General features: G+C 38.4%; 1 long non-coding RNA gene across 3 annotated transcripts in view; it reads right to left on the bottom strand.

Moving 5' to 3' along the window:
* Positions 1 to 4,822: 4,822 nt before the first annotated feature.
* Positions 4,823 to 21,642, bottom strand: part of LOC120371294 — a 30,850-nt gene continuing 14,030 nt past the window's right edge. The window contains exons 2-5 of one of the 3 annotated variants that reach the window (XR_005584259.1): positions 14,051 to 14,151; positions 9,881 to 10,055; positions 6,716 to 6,785; positions 4,823 to 5,016 (exon numbers count right to left, since the gene is read on the bottom strand). This is a non-coding gene — a long non-coding RNA (uncharacterized LOC120371294). The remainder of the gene's footprint in view (positions 5,017 to 6,715; positions 6,786 to 9,880; positions 10,056 to 14,050; positions 14,152 to 21,642) is intronic. The other 2 variants (XR_005584258.1, XR_005584257.1) reach the window with 2 other exon arrangements.

Raw genomic sequence — 21,642 nt, forward strand, 5'->3', positions numbered from 1 at the left:
GGTTCCATGTGCATAACTCCGATTGAAATTAATAGGAATTTAAGGTACAGAAGGACTGTAAGAATGACGCCTTTGAATGTAATTTCTTTAAATAATGTTGTTAGACTGTCTATGTGTGAGTAGCTTTTTCCACATTTCTTTTTGGGCTTTTGTGATGGTCACCATAGCTATGAAAGTTTGTTATCCTATAGTTTACCTTATCAAAATAATGTTTTCTATTGTATATTTGTTGTAAACAGAAGAATGTTTTCCTTCTAATACATTGTACTCTTTTTCCTTTACAGTTGCAAAGAATAGGAAACATCTTGTAGAAAATGAAGCAAGCATTGTTTCAGATACAAACCATTTGAGAATACTTTGAAGATAGGACTCTTTAAGTTTTAAACTTTTTAAACTTACCTCAGCTCCCTAATTGTTATATTGCCCTTGGACTGAACTACAGGAACAATATAGATCAAGACATTTTCAAAAGTTCCATCTGTAATACTAATGAAATAATAAAACAATATACAATTGAACAGGGGAAAGCAATGCATTTGTACATCCACTGAACTCAAATGGAAAAAAATCCAATTGAATTAAGAATACGATATTCTTTGTTTATTTAACTCTCAAGAGGAAACTGCTGGTGCCAGATCATTGGACAATTTATTTTCTGCTCATGACATCAGCTTTGGGAATAAGAGCAGAGGTTAAAAACTAAGAATCATTCTGGACGGCAGTCAAAACAGCACTTGTTATTGACTGAAATACACTATACAGAAACCACAGTAAAGAAAGAGGGCTAATGTACTGCACTACATTACTAATTTGGACCATCGTTTCCACATGCCAAGCATTTATTGGGTTGTATTCTTCTTTGGACAGTGGAAATAGGTGGTGTGAGGTGTAGGATTGTATCTAGTAAATTAGAAAACTACAATGGCTGTTGTAGGAATCCAGTCTGTTCTGTGACTTCCTAATAAATCTGTAGATCGGGTTGTCAGATGCCCATAGGCGAGGGGGCTTTCTGTAATTTGATACTGAAGGTCATATCAGTACTTCCATTAGAAACACCATTTCTTCACTTGTTTACAGCTCGGTCATTCCTGCAAAATAAGTCTGACAAAGTCTCATCCTATTAGATTTTTTAAAGGTATCTATTGATTTTAAAATTAAATCTCACCAAAATAAAACAAATACTTTTTTGACTGAGGTCCCAATCCTGCAAACACTTACCCACCTGTTGAATGTTATGCACACGAATAATCTCTGACTCCAATGGCACACTATTCATGGACATAAAGTTAGGCACATAGTAAGTGTTTGCAGGTCTGGGGCCTTCGGAAACAATCTGGAAATCAGATCAGTAGCACAGACCTGGAGCCCCATTGATTTCCATTGATGCAGGGGTTAGTTTGTTTAGTCAGTTCTCCTGTAACTCATCTTATTCCTTTTTATTAAGCAATAAGGAGATTTACAGTGAAAATTAATACACAAATTATGTGAAGATAGCAGTTTGCTAATCCACTCCATAGAGACATGTCCACTCTCAGTTTCCCCTTGTTCTTGTGGTGGCTCATGATTTTTTTGTGCTTTGGCCCTCCAGCCACACCAAAACATCCTCTCCTTCCATGGTAACATGGAAACACAACACAAAGCAAAATATGTCCAAGGCCTCCCTGGGCCACAACCTTCACCTTTTAAATCCAAGCTCAACCAATTGTATTACAGGTTAAATAGTTCCTTAAGCTCTTCAAATTCCTTTACCTCTGGGTCACAAAGGTGTTCTCACCAATCTCTAGGTGGTATCACGAGGGCTTATACCCTCCCTCTTCTACAGGTCCTGCTATTTTAAATCACAGCGAGAGCCACTGCTTAGAATTATTCTCTCTATTCAGGCCATCTTGCCAGCAGTTTTCCAAACAGCTACTCTTCACCACACATCTTCATTGGGCCTCTGTGGAGAGCCCTATACCAAGGTCTTGCTAGAACCCAATATGTCTCTTAAGAGAAGTCTGCTTCTTTTGCATCAGAACTGCTTTCAGCATGTGGTCCCACAACCCTTTTTAGTCATGTGTTCACTCTATGGATTACAATACCAGAATTCTTGGCCTTTAGGGGGTTTGGCCATGGTTGGCTCAAAAGACTACCCTGTTACATTATACAAGCTGACAAAGGTGAAACAAACTGGGAAACTGCACAACTGCGCACCTGACAGAGATGCAGAGCTAAATCCTCTGAAAAATGGCACTTATTGGTGGATGAGTCAGTTGGTTTCTCTGTTTGGTCGCTAGAGATCATAGCATTGGGGCAAACAGCAATGACAAGAGGGGGATGCACTGAACGGGAGGTCTGCCCCTTTTCTCAATCACAGATGATTTTCCTCAGGTTCACTGGGTTCTGTGTATTTGGATGCCTGCCTTCTTCAACATAATCACTATCCTTGTTAAGCCCCATGGTGATTCCCCTCCATTATCTTGTGGTGACCCCTTTGCTGAGCGAATAACCAGAATCGTAAAAAGTTCAGGGCAATGGCCAGCAAGGAGACACTGAAAACTGGTTGAAGGACTGAGCATGAGACTTTCTGGGCCTCGGTATAGGTGGGATACCCTTTCATAGGTAACCCAGGATCTATTTGGAGCTCAGAACACTAGCAGATTTATGCCAATGGAACTCCTCCGATTTGTTGTTATGGCATATGCTAACCTCATTACTCCCCACAGAGAAAGCTCTGCAACTCAAAATCAGATTCCTGACATCTATGCAGGTTTCCTACATTGGGAAGAATTTGGAAAACAGGTGACAAATTAGAGCACCTATTGCACATATTGGTGTAGGTGGGCTACGTGTCCCAAAACTAAACGTCCATCCCCTCAAATGAGAGGGAGGAGTGACTGAGCCCAGTAGGCAAATGATCGTAGGGGAAGGGCAAAAATGAGAAAAATCAGGAGACGAGTGAAGGTCATAGGGCCAAGATGAGGGATCCTGGGGTGGGGTGGGAGGATGGCACAGAGGCCGCATTAGAGTATCATGGACTTAACAAATATCTTTTAGTGCTGTCAGTGTTGAGAGTTGCCAGAGGAAGCCATTTACAGTGTACAACAAATTATATTGGTCCTACAGAACCAATAAACTCACAAATCATGCTACATATTCTTGAGCATCATGTACTAGCAACACCTTATCTATTAACTAGTTATTTGCAAATACACAGATATAGAACAATGAGGTAGCACCAGCTTTCTCATACTCTATGTACCTTGGTTATTTTCCTCTTTCCTCTTATATTGCATCTGTGTATAAGTACATAACTATTTATGCATCTACCCCATTGATACCTTTCAAATAAAAACACATACTAGCAGCCAAGTTGTCATGAGTCTCTCTACAATATTATGTTTTAACAAATCCTTGTGTGATGGAGGAAAGTATGGTAAGGAAATGGAGTTATATCTCAAGCTTGCAAGAGGTTACTAGTTGCAGACCCATCATTGTGCTTAAGCCAATGTTCACTGTAGTTTGACAAATTTAATCTGCTTCTCTCTGACCATCCAGTGTGGTTTGTAAGCTGCTGATGATAATGGAGGTTAACTGTGTTCTATGGCCTGTGATGAAAATAACCCAACTCTGTATGACAGACCTCTCGTTTCCATGCCTTATTAGTCCCTTTGAGGCTCCCATTTTGAAAGGGCAAGGAACTGTGCCATCTTACAACAAGTCTACTGCTCTGGAAAAAAGTGCATACTTATATATCCTTAGGGAGCTACTCAGCTGTGTTGATCCTGCAAGATTTCCTCCAAGATATAATGAGTTTTAATGGGAAGCAGTTTACATTTAAATATATTGAACTCCTTCTTGAACCTTGAAGGGTGCATAAGATTATGCTAATGTGACTTGCCAAGAAAATGTATTAGAAATACCTCAAGCCAACATAATTCAACCTCTACAGATTAAAAAAAAAGTGCATCTCATATTTCCCCAAGTCATTAGTAAGATTGCCAGATCCTAAAGGCTTGATATAAACAAAATGATAAATATCTTCCAGTTCAATAAATCTTGATATACTCTTTAACAGAATGAAATACACACTGTGTTTTTTCATTGAGATAATTAACCTTATGTTTGCTGTGTAAATGGAAAATCATTCCTGCACTGTTTGAAAGAATAATCAACACAAAAGGTTAGAGTATCATTGCACACAAAAGGTATTTTTTTTCCAAACTCAGAGATGATAGTTTTCTGCTACTATCCCATCTATTTAGACTTATCTTAAATTCTCTTCTATCAAAAGAGAGATCCATTTTTTTTGTTGACCATTGACATCACTATCTATCCATATGGCTGACATGCTTTGTCATCTACATTTTAGAAGCTAGGCAAAGGTAAATGAAAGTAAAATCCAAACCGTTCTTGAACCCCTGCTGAGCAATAATATTAGAGCCTTGGGCTTTATAGATTTGAGAGGTCCAGGGAAATCCCCTTATTAAATTGTTTAACCTTGAAAAATACTTTAAGAAGTAACTTGTCCCCACTAGGGTAAAGTTGGAAGTTACATATTTAAAGCTTAGTAGGGAATAAGGAAAGAGGACTCATGAAAGTTGAAGATTTCAGTGAATGCAATATTTCCCCTTAAGAAAGGAAGTGTAAAAATAAGACCAGATTCTGCAAACATTTATGTAGGTGCTTAGCTTTATTAACATGTATGAAGTTAATGGAATCAGTGAGACTATTGATGTGGGCAAACTTAAGCATGTATTTGTTTTCTGGACTGGGGCCTAAATGTGCTAGTTCATTAGAATATAATCAGCTATAAAATAATAGTTAAGAGAGACACACAAGGTGGAATTTGTCCTACTGTACTCGTTTATAAATGATTGTTCTTACAGCAGTCTTCAATATTGTATTATTAATTCAACAGTTCTGTAGTAGATGATGTAGATGTAGTTGGAGGGGTTTTGGTGGTTTTCTTCTGTTTTGTGTATTTTGTTTCTCTGAGTTTTCTTAGATGGAACTGACAGCCCTTTTGGGAAAGTTCTAGAAAAATTAATAAGGTTATATAGTGTTAAATAGAAATTCAGTAGATTTCTGTGGATATAATTCTAAAACTGTATATTCTGATATTCTTTTTTATATATTGTTAACCATCTTATATAATTCTACAGAAGGAATATGATTTTCTATTTAATTTGATGACATGCTCAATACTACATGACCTTTCTGGCCAATCACATCACTCTGCCACAGCTCAAATTTTGAATATTCACAGTTACTGCTCAGTGTAAAACAATTTTGTAAAATATATTCATTTATTACATTTGAATAATTAATAATATCCAGGAAACCCAAATCTGCTTGTAGATATTCCACATGCACAGAAAGAGCCTAAATTTGACAAATTATGTATTGTGTATTATCTCTAACCTCTAATGACACACCTTTAATTCTATCTAGAATTTAGTCTTCTTACTTCCCATTGGCCCAGTATACAGTACAATATGTTGCTAAGCAGGAGAACCAAATTTGAGAACCTTACCTTGGAAAGGTCTCCATTAATCAGTTCTCCCCTAAGTGCATCACACCAATGATGCTTTCAACACCTGGGCAAAACAAAGCATGTGAATGCCATTCACATATCCTCTTGGTTTACCAACCTACACTCACATGAGTGAAAGCAAAAGTTCTGGTTGCTACTTTGAGGGAATTTATAACTGGATTATACATGCGGAAGGGTAACTGAACTGAAAGGTTAGTGAAAGCCCTTATGACATCCTCTCATGTTGACCAACATCTTCTTGAGCCACTCTATTTGTTGAGATGTAGACACATACAGCATATGCTTTGATCAGGGCCAACAGAGAGACAATCACCCATGCTTTGATCAAAGGGACTTCCCTAGAATATTTTTTCTAAATAAACTTATTTTAAACCAAAATAATAATAATAAAAAACCTTTCCATCAGTGAGATTTCAAACAAACAAACACTCTAGACAGTCATACAATTCCTGTAAAAAAAAAAAAAAAAAAAAAGAACCAGTGGGCACTGTGACCTTAACTTTTAAGTCCACCCTGGCACACAATTAATTTGCAGCCTGAGAGAGCTCTCTTTGCAGAAAACTTCTTTTAATGGAAGGAGAATGATCTGCCTTAAAAAAAACATTGCAAATATACAAATACAGAGAATATATAACTGAACAATGTCAGGAAGTCTCACTAAACGAACTTCAGAGGGGAAAGAAATCCCCATACAGAAGGCTTATAATAACTTTGGTGTTTCAGAAACAATCTATATTTTCTTAGTATTTTAAAGGCATATACCATTATAGTGAATGGGGATCCTCTGTCAAACAGCAATTTTAAAAAATGCCATTACTGTAGCTGGATTCTATGTTAATTATATGTTATATGTTAACAATGTAACAGTTAAAACTTAATTATTGGAGTCACTGCCAGACAAGTGAAAACAGCATTTAAAGTGGGAACTGGTATTGAGACTGAACTTATAAATATTCCATGTAATTGGTACAAGTCATCTTTTGTGACCATTAACCTCTGATTTTCAAATTAGTTCCAGATGGGTGCAGACGTACAATTATATTGAGAAAATGCTAATGGAAAATGTCTAAATATAATTTAAAGTGGAGCTTTTACAAACTCAACATGTACAGACTTCCATGATTTACTCATATTTTCTATCCATCCGCCATTCAGTGTGTTTGATTATTCAACACTCACCTGTTGTTGATGCATTCCTCTCATGTACTATACCGTTATCATGTCAGAAATCCTTGCGAACTCTTAGGACCTAATTAGAGATAACAGGGGTTATTAACCATCTAGCATTTAACCACTGTTTCTTTATTAAAATGTCTTCTTTTCCATTTTTTCCAGGTCATTGCTCCAGAGAACAGTGAGGCATAATATTTTTAGCATTCAGATCTCAGAGATATATCATTTAATCATCTAAACAGAAGTTTTCCCTTAAAAGAAGGGTACCCACTCTCTTACACCTGAAATCATAGAATCATAGAACTTAAGATCAGAAGGGATCATTATGATCATCTAGTCTGACCTCCTGCAAGATGCAGGCCACAAAAGCTGACCCACCCACTCCTGAAATAATTCTCTCCCTTGACTCAGCTGTTGAAGTCCCCAAATCCTGATTTAAAGACTTCAGGTAGCAGATAATCCTCCAGCAAGCGACCCCTGCCCCATGCTGCAGAAGAAGGCGAAAAACCTCCAGGGCCACTGCCAATCTACCCTGGAGGAAAATTCCTTCCCGACCCCAAATATGGCGATCAGCTGAACCCCGAGCATGCGGGCAAGACTCTCCAGCCAGACACTCAGGAAAAAGACTTTCAATATCCCAACATTGACCCTCGGTACTAATTACCAGTGGTCGCACGTTATTGACTAAGCATGGACTTTTATACCCTAAGTAGGAATCAAACAGCAAATTCTGCACTGTATCAAAAAATGACCTCCTTCCATTTTACTAAGTTATGTACATAACATATTGCAAAACTGTAAGAGACTAGTAATCTTGTTTGGTTTGTGGGGAAATAAAATGTGTCATGTACACACCACAGTGTTTTCAGGATGTCATTTCAAAAATAGGTCAGGTGACACCAAAGCATGGTACACAACAGCCACGTGACACCACAAAACAATTTTTAATAAACATTATAGAACCAGTATTTAAAAGAGAGAAATTAAGAGTTGTAAAATGTTAGAGTACGTGTGCTGAAATGCAAAGATGTATACACTTTTGCAAACTGTTTATGATCATTCCTATTAATCCATTTTTACTGGGACATTGTAAGTTTAGTGCATTTTAAACAAACATGTCACCAGCAACACACTAGAATATTTAAGCTGAAAGAATTTTAAAAATTCAGCTGCCTTTTGACTCTTTATACCCTGAAATAAATGGTGGTGGTGGGATCTAATATTAATCTGGGAGCAACAACTTTGGTACAGCAGTTCTTAAGTGCTGTCCTCTGCAACCTGGCATGATTTTTATTTATTTGTTTTTTATTTATTTTGCTAGGTCTGTGACTCCTTGTGATGCCCCCACTTTGACTATGCTATCTCTCAAGCTTGGACATAAAGATCATTTAAGCCAGTTCCACATTTAGGTTATCCAAGGTGCAACGTTTAGACAGCAAAATTCTTAAAAAACAACTTTTGGTTGGATTGTCTTTTAATGCATGGGCACGTGTCAAAGGTCTGAAGATTTGTAAAAGTTTGTTTTTACAGAAATGTACACTTGAGGCCAAATTCAGCGGACAATGTCCCTTTAAAATCAAAGACAAGTTGAATAAGGTAAATTGTCCTTACCTATAGTATAAAAAAAATGAATAACCCAAGAACTATTACAATAATGTTGCAATTCATACACATATGTCACTTGGGATCGAACATGCTTCTATACAATCTAAACAATAGATGGTGATAGGGTCATGTTGCCCTAAAGAGTATGTCAATCAATGTACCCATGCTATGGACTTTAGTCTAGCTACGGGCTTGATCTTGAGAGGTGCTCAGCCCTCAACTGACCAGCACTTTAGACCAGGGGTGCTCAAGCTGGGGGTCGTGACCCCTCAGGGGGTCACAAGGTTATAACATGGGGGAGGTTGCGAGTTGTCAGCCTCCACCCCAAACTCCACTTCTCCTCCAGCCCAGCATTTAGAATAGTGTTAAATGTAAAAACAAAACAAAGTTTTTAATTTATAAGCAGTGTGTGTGTGTGTCTCACACTCAGAGGCTTGCTGTGTGAAAGGAGTCACCAGTACAAAACCATAGAACCACTGTGTTAGACCTTATAGCCCTGATTGAGCAAAGCCTTAAATTAAAGCACTCAAGTCTTTCATATTAGTCCTGATCCAAAACCCACTGAAGTCAATGGGCTTTTTTGGTTTACTACATTAATCATTTTAGGGGTTATTTTGTAAAATGAGATATCATAATGAAGTTTTATATCCTTAGCAATCAAGATTGCCCTATATTGACACAGGAGAACGCTACTCCCATGCACAGCATTGTGGGAAGCAAATGAATAGTAACTGCATGCAAATCAAGCCATGGGGACAGCACAGACGGGAAAGGCAGACATGTGGTTCACTTCCCACACAGCATAGCTGCTAGCTCTTCCACACTAGCTTTGTGCCTTCCACAGTGTGTGCAGAAAAACAGAAATAGCCAGCCAGAATGGAGAGTCAGGAAGCAGGCACTATATGTGACATGATCCCATATCCCCAAGTCATGTGGCTGGCTAATTGCTTTCTATGGTAGGTTAACATGATAGAGTTAGGATTACCGTGTACTCCCTACTCTGTCAAACCCATCAAAGGCTTGCCCCAGACACAACAGGAAGACAAGTCACCAGGAATACGGTTTAACTAGGCCTCAGCTTTATTACTAACACATCTGGGAACTATCCAGCAACAACTCACCCAGAGCAGTTCATCTTTCCTTTATAATATTTATCACCTGGAGCAAAACTGCTGTCAGCCCCCAAGCCCTGGTAACCTGGTCCCAGAACCAATCCTGGGACCCCACCACCCTCCCTCATTTGACCATTAAGGGGGTAGGGAGCGGGGGTTGTCTCCTCACTGTACTAGCCATTATGAGTCCAAACCCATTCTATTAAATGAGTACCTGCACTGGGCATCTGCCACTAGGAGGCACCAGCAATTTACTTGGTTGACTTCCCCACCCCACTACTGGTTGACTTCCCCGCGCCACTACTGGATTCCCAGATTATTATTCATATTTTCCTAACAGTGTTCACAGTCAGATCCACTCGCTAGTTGGAGAGGTCTTCTGCCTCTTCCTGGAATAACTCTAGCAGTGGATATGCAATTTCACGATAAGCAACCATCAGCCTTTTCCACTCACATAGTTTAGCCACTGCTGATTTACCCCTCTCACATGGCCTTGTCTATTCACAAAGGCTTTGAGGCTTCCTTGCCAGACCCTCTGTGTATGCAGCTTCTCAAATCAGGTTACAATTTCCCCTGGGGAAAGGACCTGACTCCAGCCACACCATCTCTTGTGATCCATTCACTTGAGCCTGAAGAAAGGGATAAACAGGAAGAATTTAGCACAAAGCCACTGAACTATCCTCCCCAACAGGGGCCTCTTTTATTCATTAGGGTGGCACCATTGATGGGAATAACCCATTGAGCTCCTACGCCAAGCCGTGATGCGGAGGTAACCACTCCAATCTTGAACAAATAAAATCCCAGTTCACTAGGGAAACTTCAACAATGGGCACTCATTGAGATTGCCATGAACTGAAATTTCCTTTTCTGAGGTAACTCTCTTCCCTGTGGAGAAAAAAAAAAAAAAAAAAAAGACCCTAGCATCAGCAACCTCCAAACTAAGCAAGTCGGTATTGCATGACTGGGTATATCTCAGCCTCCCCACACTGTTGTAGTACTATGACTTAACTCACCATCCCACAACTCATTTGTTGACTGTTTGAGAGCCAGGGTGTTAGATCTCTCCCTTCAAATTGAAGATCCCTAACTCCAAAGCAAATCTTCCTTTGCTGCCCTTATAGAGACCAATAGTCTAACTAAAAACCAATACCTAGTATCCACATGGAAAGTATGCTGCTCAGTAAATAAGCCAGTGCAGGAGAGGGACAGCTTAGAGATGTACATTATTCGCTTGTATGTATCAGAGCCATTAGCTGAGAACAGGGTGTGGGGGGGGCATTTAAATTTATTTTATCTGGATTGTTTAAATACAAATATTTCTCTCATTTTCATGAGATTTTACAGCCTTTTCCACAATAAAGCTAAATACATATAATTCTGACATTTCTTCCTATTGATTTTACTTTGTTAAGCTGTGACAAATAGGCCAGCCTACGACCTACTTCAAATGAGTGTACAAGTGCACTTGGTATACATTATGTTGACTAGCCTGTAATGTCAAATGGGTCTTTCCTTTGATCACATTTTGTAGTAACTACAGTTTCTTTGATTTCATGGCTCCCAGGCATTTTTGAAGGAATTTTTCCTATTTTCCAAAAATTCTACACATTCCATTTATTGGCTTCTCAAAACAACAAAGTTATTTGTACTGCATTTGACAGAAGTTATTTTTTTGGATGCTGCGGAAATTATACAAAAGTATAATAAGTGCTTTTAAAAATCTATCCTCTTAAATGCTTCACACTCCAGACAGGAACATTAAGTCTCCTCGTATAGGTTTTCATTCACTGAATGCAGTTATAGTACCTATTTTCCAATTTTACGGTCCACTGCATCCCACAAAATATGATTTGTGGGACTGCACCAAGCCTATCCATGTACATGTACAACTTTCCTCAATCCACTAAAGCTTTGATATATAGCCTAAATGAAATATTTCATTTGACTCTCTCAGGATTGCAGTGCCCCAGAGTTAAACCTTAAAGAAGTCATGTAGCTAATTTTACTATAAACATTTCTTTTTAAACCCTGTTTCTTGCTGATATACATTAATTTGCACATTATTGCTTCTGATCAGTCTCACAGAAGTGCAAATTGAGATTTTCAGTTCACTCAAATCTTCAATAATTTTGAAAGTCTTGTTTTTACATATGTCAAAGCCCTAACATCAATGTACTAAATCAAAGCATCACTACATGGCCCTTCTTCCCTTCCCTACCATTGGCTCAAATATATTATATGCGGACTTAGGAGACTTATTCAGAACAGATTATTAGTTTTAAACCCCCTTTCAGCACCCAGAAATGTTGCACTAGCCTATAAGAATCCAGATAACTGGAAATGAAGAAAATAGACAAACCCTGTTATCACTCCACTCTGTTCAGTCAGATCACACTTTTGATGAATGAACCAAAGTGATTATTTTGTACTCTACATAGAAAATTGATTTTATATTCTAGACTGAATGATCAGTGTGTCCGTCTAGTTTAATGTCAAAATTACTTTAACTCAGACGGAACACTCTTCCTCTTATCAGACCCCTCCATATTTCCTCATCCCAATTTCTTTATAATTATTCAAATGTCAATCCCCCTAATTTATTAATTAAACATTAGAATAACACAGATGTGAACTTCTTTTACCCCCTTTGCTAACAAATACATCACAGTACAGTTGCCTGAAAAATGTAAAGTTAGTCCTCGGTGTTACAATAGTTCTGTTTTTAAAGAAGTTCCAATTATTTTCTTTTCTTATTTTGTAGCTTAACAATTCATCATCTTTTCCCCAAAGGCCAATTTCCAGTTTTCAATGCGTGCACAGTGCTCCCAGTAGGATTTCACTGAGATCCCCCATTTGTATATCCAATGGTGGAACGTGGCCCTTCCTATATCCAATTTATGTACAGACTCTTGTAGTATCAAAATATGGGCACCTCAGAATCCTCTATACTCCACTGATTCATCTCTAAAATTCTTCCCAAATACTCAGAACACACACAGAGCTGTACTTTATATCATAAGAAATTTTAGGATGAAAAAGAGCAAAAGATCATCCATTCCAATGGCTTTATACTTAACATAAATTACATATAAAAGTCTGCCTTCCAGCTTTCTGACTATTCCTTGAATCTCCCTCATTAACCCTTGAAAAACAAATAAAATCTGAGTCCACATTCAGCTCCCATTTACAAAGATGAATCTCCTATTGCAACCTTGAGCCTAGAGCAGGATTTAGCCCAAGTTTCTCCAGAACATATTTAGAATCTTTGTTTCAATCACTTATAACAACAACATAATCATATTATAACATAGTCTTTTGCCTTTGAAAGAAATAAAATCCTGAGTGCTTGTATAAGACTGTTGTCTTCTGCAGTCCTTTGATCTACCACCTGTATGTATAGCTATAAAATCTTGCTATAATAAGGTGAGATGAATTGCACACAATTTAAAATACAGTCTGACTGTCGCTAAATCGATACTCCCTTAGCATAGTACTAAAAATAAATCCCTCTAAGTAATATCCACTTTCTGTATTTCTACATAGAATCATTTTTAATGCCATTGAGCATTATGCCAAAGGTTTTATTTTCATTCTCTCCTCCAGAGTCCCAGATGTTTCTCCTGCTGGAATATTTTGTAGCATATGAGCGCTGAGATTACTGTTTATTTCCTTTCTCTAGTTTCACCTCATATTTCTCTACACTTAATTGCATAAGTCACTTATCTGCTTGTCTCCTAGCAGATCCAACAAATTCTCAATTCCATCCCACCCCACCCTACAACTGCTCCCTCCTTTGCACTCATAGTCCAATGTCAAGCATCCGAGCAGTTAATCAGCAGTAAATTTCCTCTCCCAAATATATGCTCCTTTCTGCGGGTCATTGATATAGAACATAAAATGAAGGCAACTGGTTCTAATTCTGAACTTTGTCACTTCCCTACCTCCTTCCAGTATGATCTGCTTCCACTTATTTTGTCTTTCCTACCGAACCCAGTTCTTCGTCTGCTCAAGTAGTTTATCTCTTTCCATGTTTACGGACCATGTAGTTACTATGTATTACCATACTAATTTAAAAACATGCAGATGAACTATATAAAAAACTTACCATGTGTCAATTTTCTGTTGCTTACTTAAAAAAAAAGATTTGTTTCATTAGGAATGACCTGCTGTAAATGCATTTCTGGATGCGATTAGTTTAATCATAATTGTAAAGATGTTCCTCGCATTCTGTGCATTTTAAGAATTTCTGGTACCTTCACAACCTATGTCAAGCATTCACTTTTTTCAAAATCTGAATCCGGATATTTTAATAGTTTTCTGACAGTAATTTTTAGATCCCCTTTCCTAACAAGACCTTGTTTTTTAATCACTTTTAGATTTATTCCCACTGGGAATTTTAAGTCAAATTCTAGTCTTTGTTGCTCATCTTCCTTCTAAACACAGATAAAGAATTCATTTTTCTTTTCTTTTCTTAAGCAATGCCTACCTTTCTGTCTATAAATGTCACTTGCCATTTTTAGGAGGCCCTACTGCTTCCTTCACTGACTTCTTAGTTACGTTCTTGAAATACCACCTTTTTTTACATTCTGCCTTTGGTTCTGTGCTGTAGCTTTATGTTTCTTACCATCTGCTATACTATTTCTTTCCTCCTCATTCCAGATTTCCATTCCTCTTCTGTACCTGGGTGTTGGGTTTGGATTAAAATTGACACAAACTCATCATTTGCTTAAAAAACAAAGACAAAAATAGAGAAAAATAGAATAACCGACAAGCCAAAAACATTGTTTATCCCTCATTTGACTCTCTCACTTAAAGTACATTTTGCACATTATTACCTCTTGATATTGCTTGGACTCCTAGGTGGCACATAAACATTAGATATTCATTAACTTATCTTTTACAAAAAATGTTGCTGTTCTTCTCTATCTCCTTCCTCCTACTACTCTATCCCCCTAAATATTTTCAGTTTTCCTAAAATTTGTTCCACTGAAATTCAATATCTTTATTCTGTTTGATAATAACTTTTCCATCCTCAGGAGTAGTTTACAAATATTAGCTATTGATTTCCCCCATTATGCCTGTGATGTAGGTACAGAAGAAGATACTAAAAAGTCAGCATTTGCTATGACTACACAGGTACCAAAGGCACCTCCTATTTTAGATATAGCAGAAATCTCTGAGGGTATATTTACACAACTGTTAGTGTACCTCCCAACCTGAACAGATAGACATGGGCGAGCTCTGCTCAAAATAGAGAGTAAAAATAGAGGTGTGGACATTATGGCAACGGTGATGGCACAGGCTAGCCACTGGAGTATAGATCCAGGTGGCTGGATGGGCTTGCACTCAGACAGCAAGCCTGTGCTGCCACATTCATAGTGCTATGTTCAGCCCACTAGCTTGAGCAGAGCTAATGCTTGTCTGTATACTGGGGCTGGGAAGCATACTTCCAGGCATGTATTGGTGGTTCTCTGAATACATTGACCTGTTCATGGTGGATGGGACTCTGTTCTGAAAGGTTTTCCTCTGGATTTCTATTAAATACAAATAGAAATAATACAAATAATACAAATAAAAATAAAAACACTACTGCTATGCCCACTAATGGTCAGCCAATATGCAGGTGCCAAAATACTCAAGACCTTGATTATAATTAAATTTGGTCTCCGTTTCTAAATCTTTCAGCCAACAACACATTAATTATACTGAAAATTGCTTCAACAATTTTCAATCAAGAATATGGATTTAAGTGAAAATTATTTTGGAAAATGTCATTTCTGGAAGTATAGTGCCAAACTTTGACCTTCTTTGAATCCATTAAAGCCGCTGGAGTGATGCCAAGGATGAATTTGCCCGCATTTTGTTTAAAACAGAGTTCTAGAAACTTTTTGCTTCAGTTCTTAAAGTTTTCTGCTGAGTAACCTGAATGTTGATTCCTGACAAGGCAACACAATCCTATGCTGAGCTATAAGACTAAAGCAGGACAGATACTTTAAGACAAATAACTTTTCATACAAAGATATCTAGGTGCCACAAAGATTACTGTCTTAGTTTTAAAGAAATCTTACACAGTAAGTAACTTACTTGCTACAGAAATTAATAAGTTATGAAGAGTAAACAACTTAAACAGTGAAAAGCAAGAACTTTTAAAACACAGGATCTACTTTATATATGCAAATATAGTACACATTCAGTTCATTTCCCCCTTTCCTCCTGTAGGTGGCTACAACAATTTCTTTCTTGGAAGTTCTTCAGTCTGGGGTCCTGTAATCCTTCATAATAGTTGTTTGTACTTCAGCCCTTGCAGCCCGTTCACTAAAATAAATGATTTCATCTTTCCCAGTATGTGCAGAAACAATACATTTTCAGAAAGAAATACGTCTGTAAGACTATAAGCTTTTGGAAATTCTTGCTAGAAGAAAATGTATTAAAATCTTCAGAGCTAAGACCACTTATACAGAAAGAGAAAGAAAGAGATTCATAAGAGCCTCTGTCTCATACCATATATAGATCCTTTGCCTATAAGGATCTAAAGGGACATCTCAACAGGCAGGAACCAGATCAAGACTAGTACACTTTCTATTCAGAATCTGCTTCAGAAGGAACACAAAAATAACTATAGTGCTGTAGCTATAGTGTACTACCTCTATCTTTCATAGAATCATAGGGTTGGAAGGGACCTCAGGAGTGCTGGGAAATTAGAACTGGAATGATATGGAATGATTTTGTATTAGGCTAGGTAATTAAAACAACAGATAAATTGATAAATTTAATAAATTAAATATTCTTGTTAATGCTATACGGCACAATCCTGCAAAGCTTTACTCATGGGAGTAAGAAATACATGCATGAGTAAAGGTTTTCAGGATCAGCCCACACTTTGGTTACTTTACTAGCTCAAAACTTGAATAAAAACTGCAATATAATCTGGTTTATGATAATATGACCTGGATCTTTTGACAAATTAGAGATTATTTTATATAAAATAAAAACAAGCAACTCCCTATGCTACATTTCTTAGACCATCTGTGTTCCTTATGTCCTGCCCTTTTAGACTTCAGGGCAAGCATGTTCTTTATCATTGTGTCTTGTACAGCACTACAAATATAGACTGTGCTTAACAAAACAACAAAATCCACACTCTTCAAGAAAATCTCTAATATTCACAGGCACAATTCTGAAGGCTATCCAAGAATGTTGAGGAAACCCCTGGCCCCACTGAAGTCAATGGCAAAACTCTCATTGATTTGAATGGTACCACAAGTTCACAGTGAGATTTTTCTCCCCAGGATAATTATTATTATTTTTAATAGTAGTAGTATAGTAGAAGAATAGTTGCACCTAGAACCTCCTATCATGGAGCAGGAACAAAAAGACAGTCCTTGTCCAAAAAAGTTTATAATCTAAAACAAGACACAACAGATGGATACAGACAGATGGGGGAATACAAAGAAACAATGAGACAAATATGGTCAGAATGGTATGCTGTGGTCTCAGCACAACAGAAACCTTGTCTGTGTTTGTGTAGGCTTCATCTCAAAGCAGAGTTTTAAGGAGGGTTTTGAAGGAGGATCATTAGTTAGTGTAACATGTGTCTGCGTGTATAAAGATCATTTGATGAAAATACACATTTAAAAAGGAATTGGTCATAAATGTTTCAAGCAATAACCCAATGCAAAGGTTGCTGGTTAAGTGATTAACCCCAAACCCACTGAAATCAAAGGGTTCAATGTGTTTTGGATCGGGCCCTAACCAAAAAAATCTGTTTATTTCAGGTTTCAGAGTAGCAGCCATATTAGTCTGTATCCGCAAAAAGAACAGGAGTACTTGTGGCACCTTAGAGACTAACAAATTTATTTGAGCATAAGCTTGTATGTATCAGAGCCATTAGCTGAGAACAGGGTGTGGGGGGAACATTTAAATTTCTTTTATCTGGATTGTTTAAATACAAATATTTCTCTCATTTTCAGCCCACTTCATCAAATGCATAGAATGGAACATATAGGAAGAAGATATATATACCTACAGAGAACATGAAAAGGTGCAAGTTGCCATACTAACTCTACAAGGCTAATTAATTAAAATAAGCTATTATCAGCAGGAGAAAAAAAAACTTTTGTAGTGATAATCACACCTTTTTGTCAACTGTCTGAAATGGGCCATCTTGATTATCACTACAAACATTTTTTTTTCTCCTGGTAATACTAGCTCATCTTAATTAATTAGCCTCTTAGAGTTGGTATGGCAACTTCCACCTTTTCATGTTCTCTGTATATATATATATATTTTCTTACTATTTGTTCCATTCTGTGGATTCGCTGAAGTGGTCTGTAGTCCACGAAAGCTTATGCTCAAAGAAATTTGTTAGTCTCTAAGATCCACAAATACTCCTAATCTGTTTATTGAAACTGTTTATACCTTTAATCCCTTACAAGTTCATAGCAGAAATGTGCAGGGAATAAAATCACTGATACTAGTTTCTATCCATGAATATCCCTTTTATTACTCTGACCCATTGTAGCAGCATGCTATTTATTTCTTTGAGATGCCATTCAATTAGACTCTATGCATAGATCTATATGGTAAGAAGCACACAAACTGAATGGTTAGAAAACTCAAAAGATTTGCAACTGTGACTCACATTTTAGACAAAAGTAAAAAGCATAAGATTTAGTCTTGAAATGTGTTTCCCAATAATAATAATTTAAAAAAGCATATAAGGCCAGAGCCCTAAGGAAATAAAAGAAAATCCCTACTTAACACCCTCAGCCAGGGTTGTCTTTCCAGAAGTATCAAATCCCTGGTGATAATAGCAATTAGAATACTCCTTAGCATTTACACAAGGCAAACCCTGAGGGGTTTGTGAGAACAGCTCCTATCTGCTTCCCTGGATATGTTTTTGGGTTTTTTGTGCAATCCTAGTGCTATAAAAAATACCAGGCCGGGGACTCACATAATTTTTTAACTGGTTGGAGGTGTAGTGCAGAAAATTTTATGCTGAATGAAGAGATGTATACATTTGGACCTGAAAACATTCATAAGGGGCTTTCAAAGATAAAATGGAGGCTTCTGCACAGTTTTAAGGCCTGTTCCTGGTGCCAGTGAAGTCAATTTCAATTGTACACTACGGGGGCATTAGAAAGCCTTAAGAGTGGTTAAAGAAAACAGTGCTATACAACAGGGCTGATGCCAGCCCAAAATTCGGAGATACCAAAAACTGAATGAGCTTTGCCTAATAAACATTTTTATGGACACATCCATCATAAAGATACAATATTATCTTTTTAAAACCTTATCCTTGTAATACAACACAAGTCCTCTATTTTAAATCTCTCTGCATACTACTGATTTTCTAGGTACACCTTACTTGATCTGTTTTACCTGCAGTATTTTTCCCCCCAAGCTTTCACCCCAGTGGCAAGATCTTTCCTTCTTCTCTCATAACAATCCATACTTATTCCAGACAGCAGGAAAGATTTTTCAAAAGTACAAATATCAGTTAGGCACCTGACTCCCCATCTCCCCCTGCATCCATTGTGGAAATTCATTGCAAAGTAAAATTCAAAGGCAAGAGTAGAAGTAACTGGTATTGATGCTAGGGATGAAAGCTAGTATCCCGATCCTGCGAACAGATTTTACACCATACAAACAATAAAGTTATGGAACTTTTTTAGCTACATCAGCATTGATCAATGTTCATTTTTATAGAGGTCACAAACATGCATGAGCAACATTTCAATGAGGTTTCCACAAATCTTTGAAGAGATCACTTGCATTGCTCATTGAGAAGCAAACTCATAAATCTTTCAAGGTGAGATTTAATAACTGCCTCACTAGATTATGCAGGTAAAGGCATGCCATCAATCAGACCAAAAGAGGAAAGCAGAAGCATTGGTGTTGGGATGCTTTTTTCCCCCCAAGACACACACACGTGAACTCTTTGCTTTACTAAGTACCATATCTTATCTGCTGAGGTTAACGTCATGAGGGTGTTTTTTAAGCATGGATTTTAGAAATGTAATCTTAGTAATGACATGGTATCTTGTAAAGGCAGGAAGAGGAAGCTTGACTTTTAACTATTATATCTAAAAACAAATTTTATAAGTCACTCTGCCCCTCCTATACAGGGGCCCCAGCCAACTTGATCCTGCAAGTGTGGTGCAGACTGTGACCGAGGGGGATATGTCTGTATCAGATACTGCAGTCCATTATTATAGTCCATTTTGTCTGCTGGACTGAAAAAAAACCAACAGCCTGATCTTGATAAGGCCAATTTATTCCAGACACTGCCTTGTTAGGGAGGGGTGTGGAACACCTTAGAGGGAATGATCAATGAAACAGCTCCAAGCTTTTAAAGCCTCTCAATGACTGGCCCACCTCACGTAGACAATGGTTTTCTTCATGTGGGACTCACATGGCTGTTGGTTGGAATTTCCAAATTGACACCTGGCAGAGGTCAGAGACACTATTTAATGGGGATACTCTCTCTGGAAGGGAGGGCTGTCCTCCACTACATGCCAGACGTCCAGGCTGGAGACAGAGAGAGAGAGAGAGAGAGAGAGAGAGCGAGTGTGAAGACAGGACGGTTTGTTATTACCCAAAGACCTGTAGATATCCAGCGCTTTCTTAAGACAGAAGCAAAAAAAGGCAGAGTACATTAGCTTTTTCCACATCCTCCGTCACTAGTTTGCCTCCCCTATTCAGTAAGGGGCCCACGCTTTCCCTGACCACCTTCTTGTTGCTAACATACCTGTAGAAAACCTTCTTGTTATGCTTAACATCCCTTGCTAGCTGCAACTCCAAGTGTGATTTGGCCTTCCTGATTTCAGTCCTGCATGCCTGAGCAATATTTTTGTACTCCTCCTTGGTCATTTGTCCAATCTTCCACTTCTTGTAAGCTTCTTTTTTGTGTTTAAGATCAGCAAGGATTTCACTTTTAACCCAAGCTGGTCACCTGCCATATTTACTATTCTTTCTACACATTGGGATGGTTTGTTCCTGCAACCTCAATAACGATTCTTTAAAATACAGCCAGCTTTCCTGGACTCCTTTCCCCCTTATGTTGTTCTCCCAGGGAATCCTGCCCATCAGTTCCCTGAGGGAGTCAGTCTGCTTTTCTGAAGTCCATAGTCTGTATTCTGCTGCTCTCCTTTCTTCCTTCTGTCAGGTTCCTGAACTTGACCATCTCATGGCCACTGCCTCCCAGGTTCCCATCCACTTTTGCTTCTCCTACTAATTCTTCCCTGTTTGTGAGCAACAGGTCAAGAAGAGCTCTGCCCCTAGTTGGTTCCTCCAGCACTTGCACCAGGAAATTATCTCCTACACTTTCCAAAAACTTCCTGGATTGTCTGTGCACTGCTGTATTGCTCTCCCAGCAGATATCAGGGTGATTAAAGTCTCCCAAGAGAATCAGGACCTGTGATCTAGTAGCAGCTGTTAGCTGCTTGAAGAAAGCCTCGCCCACCTCATCCCCCTGCTCTGGTGGTCTATAGCAGACTCCCACCACGACATCACCCTTGTTGCTCACACCTCTAAACTTAATCCAGAGACCCTCAGGTTTTTCTGAAGTTTCATACTGGAGCTCTGAGCAGTCATACTGCTCTCTCACATACAATGCAACTCCTCCACCTTTTCTGTCCTGCCTGTCCTTCCTGAAGAGTTTATATCCATCCATGACAGTACTCCAGTCATGTGAGTTATCCAATCAAGTCTCTGTTATTCCAGTCACATCACAATTCCTTGACTGTGCCAGGACTTCCAGTTCTCCCTGCTTGTTTCCCAGGCTTCTTGCATTTGTGTACAGGCACTTAACATAACTCACAGATCATCCTGCTTTCTCAGTATGAGGCAGGAGTCCTCCCCTCTTGTGCTCTCCTGTTCGTGCTTTCTCCTGGTATCCCACTTACCCACTTAACTCAGGTCTTTGGTCTCCTTTCTCCAGTGAACCTAGTTTAAATCCCTCCTCAGCCATGTTTTCCCTGAAGGGGTTAATCAAGAAACTGAGAGCACCCCAGTGAGCTGGAACTCTGATGGAGCGTACATCAGAAAGTGGGTGCACGGGGCCTAAGGCAGTCAAGTTGCGAGGCCCCACTTCCCAAAGGTGGCAGACATGAGGACTGCACCTGGGAATTTGTTTTAAAGACCCAGACCTAGGAATAGTGACCCACTTCTGCCCAGACCAGGTTGGCTTAGGAGCATGTGGGATCCAATGGTTGG

Source organism: Mauremys reevesii, linkage group 9 (assembly GCF_016161935.1).
Source record: "Mauremys reevesii isolate NIE-2019 linkage group 9, ASM1616193v1, whole genome shotgun sequence".
Lineage (NCBI taxonomy): Eukaryota > Metazoa > Chordata > Testudines > Geoemydidae > Mauremys > Mauremys reevesii.